This window comes from Berghia stephanieae, chromosome 1 (genome assembly GCF_034508935.2).
Source record: "Berghia stephanieae isolate SIO BIC M18660-M18661 chromosome 1, UCSD_Bste_1.3, whole genome shotgun sequence".
Lineage (NCBI taxonomy): Eukaryota > Metazoa > Mollusca > Gastropoda > Nudibranchia > Aeolidiidae > Berghia > Berghia stephanieae.
In genome coordinates, this window is record NC_088360.1 from 15,791,062 (window position 1) to 15,798,561 (window position 7,500).

General features: G+C 37.1%; 1 protein-coding gene across 4 annotated transcripts in view; it reads left to right on the plus strand.

Annotated features, from left to right (window-relative positions):
- The window catches only part of LOC144968874 (uncharacterized), a 54,331-nt gene that overhangs the window by 23,762 nt on the left and 23,069 nt on the right, over positions 1-7,500 (plus strand). Inside the window, exons 1-2 of one of the 4 annotated variants that reach the window (XM_078907701.1) lie at positions 1,292-1,314; positions 7,388-7,500. The exon at positions 7,388-7,500 is cut by the window's right edge and continues 316 nt beyond it. The gene's annotated coding sequence lies outside the window, so the exon portion shown is untranslated. The other 3 variants (XM_078907709.1, XM_078907683.1, XM_078907692.1) reach the window with 3 other exon arrangements.

Genomic DNA, 7,500 nt, shown 5'->3' on the forward strand with positions numbered 1-7,500 from the left:
TTCCTATTAAGCATTTAATAAGATAAGATAAGAACTCTTCTTTGTCAAAATAAAGAAATCAAGCGGTTGGTGTAGTTCATAGTAAAAACAAAAGTAAACAAAGACTAAAAATTGCATTTTATATATTATCATCAACGACGACAATTACAACAGCAACGCCAACAAAAAAAAACTTCGCTTACTCTTTCTTGTTGCTTTACAGATCACGACAAAAGTTATTAATTATTTCTTGTCACCGGAACGATAAATTGTGTCCCTTTTGATTTAATTGAAGACTTAATCCACACAGTGACAGGCGAGCGTGCCGCTGCCCCAATGTTGTCTTAGTATCACAAGGAGGGAAGAAGGATAATATGGGTTCTTGTCTCCAATATTGCCCCGAACAGAAAAATAGGAAGATTGTGACCAGGAGTGGTGGTTGAGACTATAATATTATTATTATTACATTTTAGCATGTCTTGGACAAAATTCTGCCCTACACAGACTGAACGCCCTTTCATTTTTTGATTAGATATTATTACTTCACATATCGATAGATTTAATGACCTCTAAAACTTAAGCGTTTAAATAGCGCAATATCCACTAACCGTGCCCAATGCGCTTAAAAGGGATTCACAGCCAAAAGCAACACTTAAAGTGCAGGACGAGGCATGACACCCGTATTGCGATACTACAATGTTTCGGACAGAGACAACGTTGTTAACAGCCATGTAATCATTTTGCACCTGAGTAAGGTGAGAGAATATGAGTAAAAAGCCTTTTCCGAGGGCTCTTGCTTTACAATAAAGACTTAATCTTGAGACCTCATGGAGGTCCTAGGCTTAAGAATAATGACAAGTTTGAATTTAAATTGATTCCATTGTACTTAAGCTGGAAAAATATCTTGTCAAAATGTGAAAAGGCCTTTTGTCAGTATAGATAGGTAGATTTGCCTCGTGATAAGAACGGGAGGTTTATTGTCAAAGATTGGCACCAGGTGCGTAGCAACATTATTATCTTGTATCGCCCTGAAATGAATCAAACCATTATTTATGACATCATCCAATTAAGTATTTTTCTTAACTCTTTAATGGCGAACTCAGTTCATTCCAAATTATATAATTTTACCAATATTTCATATATGTATTATGTTTATAACCTTAGATCTAGCAGTTTACGCTTAAAAAGCTTTAATAGGGACTTGGTTTCATTAAAATCTGTCTTATCGATATTACTTCTTTCTTATTGAAAACGTTCAGATACGAGCATAATTTCAGGTTATGGTAAAACCGAACACCAGTTGTAAAGGATTGATATGAATTGGATTTATAAAACGTTAGTCTGAGTCCATGAGTCCATCCAGTCCATGCATCAGTTCCACCTCCATTGTTTTATTTCCATAGGCGTGTTCAGTACAAGTTGTTTCATAAATTGTTTTACTCATACTTTGTTCGACCATTATAATGTGTAGACTACAAGACTGGATACGGACTTGGAAGATGCCATTCGTGTAGCATTATTAATTTATAACCGGCCCGCCATTATGGTATTGTGTCAGAATTAACCAGTTGACTAAACCCTGGAAAAACTATTTTACAACTTGTTTTCGTTTTGGCCAGAAAATGTTCAATTTATACGGTTTCAATACGACTTTCATATACAGTCGACTCAGGTGTGAGTATGTACCTGCCAATAAGAACGTGAGGATATTGTAAATGTACCTGCAGAAAAACTGACGTTCTGAAGACTTTTTACTGTGTGTGTTATGAAAAATGTGTCCTTAATTGGTCCACTTGGCGAATAAATGAATCACTGTGAAGGCGCATTGAGCGTATAAAATCCTTGAAATACCCTCTATCAATGGGTAGTTCTGTTTTATATTATTTAATTCTTCTGCCTATAAACTGCCCATCATCATTTTGGTCAGCAAAAATATACTTAAACGCTTAGTTTAAGTGGCCACCAACTTGTAAACAAGTCATTAAAGGGCAGACATATCGGAGTCTCGGGTTCATTTGTTTTGAGTAGTTGGAAATCATCTGATACAAGTAATGTATCAATTGATTTTCTGGCCAAAATGGAAAAATGCGGGTGGGGGGGGGGGGGGGTCTCCGCATGGCAGATATCTTATATATTTGGCAAACTGGATTTTCAGTAACACAAATGCTCCAAAACCATTGGACCAATCGTCACCTAAATTTGTATGGCGTTTACAATTGACATCAAGATGGTTTGCGTGTATTATGAGATCGAGTAGACATCGTGATGATTTCAGTGGAAAGTTTAAATTGTTACATCAAATCCTATGGCAAACAGACGTCATCACTTTTAGCACGTGGGTTGTGTGTCAACCTTCCTGTAAGCAAGTATGACAATGAGATGGGAGTACTTGCATTGAATCAATACCAGATAGTGGTTCCTTTCATTATTTTGGATGCAATCAATTTTATAAAATTTATATAAATCATTTTCTGTTTTAAACGTTGGGTTAGAATTTTACGATGAGCGAAATACATAAAATGTTAAATGCAAAAAATATCTCTCCGTGCCCAAATAAAAATGTTAGTGATGTTCTCTTACGCAGTCAAAAATATGTATTGCCTATTAAAACAATTGAAATTGAGTTCAAGTATTATTCACTTGAATCATAAATATTTTGGTCGGCACCGTTCACTACACGAACAGCTATGCTTGTGATCTGTGTAAAATGAAATGTGATTTTAGTTTGATAAAGACCAGGTAGAAAACGAAGCAACGAGAAGGGTAAATAGTGTTACTGTAATGTAACCAATATTTATTATGACGAGTAATATTGATAATCACTTCTTATTTGTATAGGAGTTATCATTATTTGTTTATCATGCCGGCCTTGAAAGCATAAAACGCTGAACAAGTGCCGGGGGGTGGGGGGGGGGGAGGGGTATTAATTCAATTAGTCTTGTGAGTGATTCAAAGAAAAAGAAATATAGTTTGACCCTTCCCTGCGTTACTTTCTTCCTCTCTATCTCCACGCCTCCCCCCCCCCCCCCCCCCCCCCCCTCAACACACACACACACACACACACACACACACACACAATCACACAGGTATATTTTAGTCAGAAAGAAAATGATTCACCTTGCTTAACGAGCCCGACAATTATTCATCCCTCTCTCCATAACTCCTAAAGAAATATGTTGTCTTGTGGTATGACACTCAATTTCGGACTGGGAGGTCCAGGGTTCGAGTCCCGCTCTGAGCAGAGAATAGTTGAAAAAGGCTCTTTACTCACATTCTCCCAACGTATTCAGCTGTAAAACGAGCACCTCACCGTTAACAGCATTGATTCTGTCGGGGAAAAATTGTAATACATATCGCCCATCGCCATGTCTCGTCCTTCGTGTTGAGTCTTGCTGTTGGCTAAGATCCTTTTGTAAAGTACTTTGAGCACGTTTAGCACTATATAAATGTTCAAGAAGTCGCTCTTTTTCTGTTACTGTCACTGTCCATTGTCAGATATTCAGTTACAACTTAGTCGAGTGGTATGCTTCTGATCAGATCTAGCCTGGACGCAGTTACCAAATCACTGCTTTGTGGGCAGCCTGTTTTTAAGTCACAGGTATAGAAGGAACAAGATTGACGTCACTCAGCTCTTTGTTATTATTTATGGAAGCCTGTCAGTTATCAGTTCTTACAAAATTATATAAATCAGGCCATAAACTTTTAAGTTTACACAGGCATGTTTAATTTGGCTGGCGGATGTTGTGAGCATTTTATCTTAACCTTGTGCTGCTATGTGGTCTTGTAGTATGACACTCGCTTTCGGGTCGGAAGGTCCTGGGTTCGAGCCTTGCTCAGCACATAGTTTAGTCCTTGGAAAAGGCTCTTTACTTACAGCCTCTCACCGTACTCAGGTGTAAAATGAGTAGCTGGACGTTAACAGCGTTGTCTCGGTCAGAAAATAAATTGTAATATCGCCTAACAGGTGTCATGCCTCGTTCTACATGTTACGTGTTGCTGTTGGTCAGTGACGCTTTGTAAAGCGCTTTGAGAACATTTAGTGGATATTGCGCTATATATAGCATCAATAAACATATGTTGACAAGTATGGGGGGGGGGTCATCTTATTCCGTGGATATCTTAAGTTTTCTGGCCAAAGTGTGTACAGTTGACATGTATAGTAACTCACTCTCACTCAATTCCGTGACCGGATGGTCGTCGGGGGGACTTGCGTGAAGCAGAAGTTACAGTCTTCCTCCGAGCCTGCCTGTGACTAGCCTTATGTAGCAGCTCCGGAACCGACATCTCTGTCCATTCTTTTATATTGTCCAGCCACATCTTCCTTTGGCGCCCTCTTCTGCGCTGGCCTTCGACTGTGCCCTGTAGGCCTGTCCTGCTCAGGCTATCGTGTCGAGTATGGTGTCCAAACCAGGACAGTTTTCTGCGCTTGACAGTCACTAGAAGAGGTTCTATTTCTTCCAGGACGTCTTCGTTTGTGCGATGCTCCGTATATGACACGCGTAGCAGTAAGAATTTAAACAACAACCGGTTGGTTTAAAGTCGTGTGCTCCACAAAGTTAGTTATCTAGACACCTTATACATTACACAGAAAAGCACATATTGTTTTCATAACCTCATAACTTTGTCGACGGGCTCGATAATAATATCATGATTCCGTATTGAGTCCCAATCACTGGAGGTAAACAGGACCCTTTTAACAAGACGACGCATTAGTAGCTTGAACCACACTTTTAAAATGTTTGCATTGATATAGATAGTCGTTTACAAAAGATACTCAATAGTTTCTTTTCGCCAATATTCGACACTGGTTTGAACAAATACAATGGTAAATATTTGTATATTTGGAAACTAAACAAAATTAGTTTACTTTGGTGTATAATCTATTGAATTTGTGTAAACCTTGAAAAGTCCCCGATATTTAAAACCAGTCATAAAAAATCTATTTTGCAAATTTGAGCACAATATTGATTTCATCACAGACGACGCATTTCAGTATTTTGTATGTCTGCCGTTAGAAATGATGAATGCCACAACTCTTTGTCTCATTGATTATGTCAGCCGATAAGCTGTTTCTGCTCATATATCATTCCAAATTGTATTTTACTGAGACGAACAGTTCATCGGATTTTGTACAGAATTCTTGCTTTCTTTCATTTTATTTAGCTTTCCTTTCATAAAATCCCACATATTATTCAATGAAATTCGTGTAAGGTGACTACGGGTTTATCCCCCTTACATTTGAATCGTTTAGGAAAAGATATTTGTCGAGCTGTAGTTATCTGATGAGGAGTTATGATGGAATATCACTAGTTGATTATTCTGATTCCGAATAAACGGGACGACGATTTTTAAAAGAATATATCTGAGCCTTTGATTGATACGTATTAGCTCAGTAGTTCTACCACCAATTATCACTCCCCCCACCATTCCAGATCCATATACTTGTTGTGTTACTTCAACGATGCTTTCGTAATTGAGACGCTCACCTCGACGTCAATAGCAAGAAATCTAAATTCGTTTGTCTCTAGAATCAACTTCAAAAAGCGATCAGTTTTTAAATAAAACGCGTCCCACATTTTCTGATCCCAGCCCTAGTGTTCATGTGCTCATCTCAGTCGAACAGCTTGGCACAAAGGGATAATTAAGCTTTGGTCGAATTAGTGGATGTCACATTTATTGAAACCACGGTTATTGAGAGTGAACATTAGGTGGGGCAACCGCTGCGTCTTATGTGAAATTATATCTCAAATTTATGTTATTTTGTGCGCATTTACAAACTGTAAATTTTGTACGGACATGTTTGGCGGCCGACATCTGCTCTTCTTTTTTTCATTATTTTTTTTTTTTTTTTTTGGTTTTTTGTTAGTTTTTGTTTTTTGGTTTTTTTTTTTTTTGGGGGGGGGGGGGTTGTCAATAAAGGCATGAAATACACCAATAGAAAGAAACAATTGTCTACTTCTTTAATATATATACCACGAACCACTTTCTTTTCTCTTATGCAAGAAAATTGCAAATACAAACTGCCTAGTTTCTTTTGAAAATGACAATATATGACATACCATGGTTATACCATGCTCATTCACTTCATAATACTTAATATATTCACTTAGCAGATCTTGTGGACCGTACTTTTAAACCATGCATTACATAACCCTTGTTCGTTACCTTTTGGTACCTCAACTCTTACCATATCCGAATAATAAAGTCGATGAATATATCCATGTATTCATATTCATTCCTGAGTCTCGAGTTTTATGTAAAGTGTCTTACATCAGGACACATCGCCGGGTTTTTCCACTGTTGATAACATTGTCACTTGTCCTGACACCAATCGAGCTCAATATTGCTTTATATTTGTGCGTACTATGACAAGACACCGTAAACCGCTCAGATATCGATGCCATTGTATACCCAGTATAAATCTGGGTGGACTTAACCCTTAGAGGTTTGAGTTGTTCATTACAGTGTTTGTCTATGACAAGCTTCGGGTAAACCATGGAGCAAACGCCACGTCCTGTTTCCATATTACTGCTCTACGATGACAAAACCCCCATGTTTTTCTTTCGACCAAAAAACTGTTATCCATATTCCAAATGAATAATGGCCCCCAGTTTGTCATTTTTTTTTAAATCCTGAGATTACTTTACAATTATTTTAAAGTTTTGCAGTTATAAATCTACAAGACAAGTAGGGGGTCGGATTAATCTATCGAGATAACAATTGATCATTTTCTGTCAAAATGAAAAATGTGTTTAGTCAATGTACGACAACATTACAATATTGTGTCAACTTTCCACGTGCTGTATTAAAGCAGTTGTTCCGTTCTGTGTTTGAAGTTAGTAGTGTGGGTGGATAGTGGATACTGCTGTGTTATAAACTGTTCGTATCATTTCTTTCTTTATTATTGGAATTACCTTTTGAAATAAATTTACCTCATTGTTTTGGAGTTTTTAAACAGTAGAATTATGTTGTAATACGAAGTTTAACATCAAAGTCGACATGACAAGAAATATAATTTATTTGACTCCCTATTCAAGTGATCTTTATTATTAGATTATTTTTAAAAGAAATCACGTTTGATAATTTTGCAAGTCTGTCTTTCGATATAAACATCATTTCCTAACTTTTTAGTATAGTTGTGTATTACTACTTGTTATTTCCAATACACGCCGTCCAGCCGAAATATTTGGCCCTCCAAATTCTTAGCGTCGTTCATTATTTTTTAACACAAAACGATATTTTATTAAACTGGTGGAGTTTTACAATGCTACAAATAAATTATCGCATTTCTGCGTCAAAACATTTTTATGGAAGTCTAATTATTTCGGATGGTTGGCATGTACTGGAGGTGGCTATAATATGACTAGATCTTTATAATATTAGCTACATTTTTATTTATTTAAACCAGGATTTTGATGAAAGGATTGTTATCACTGTGACCGATCTGTGACAACCATATCAAGAACCAAAATCGATGATGTATAATAACATTCATATCCAATTGGTCATTGATGGAAATCA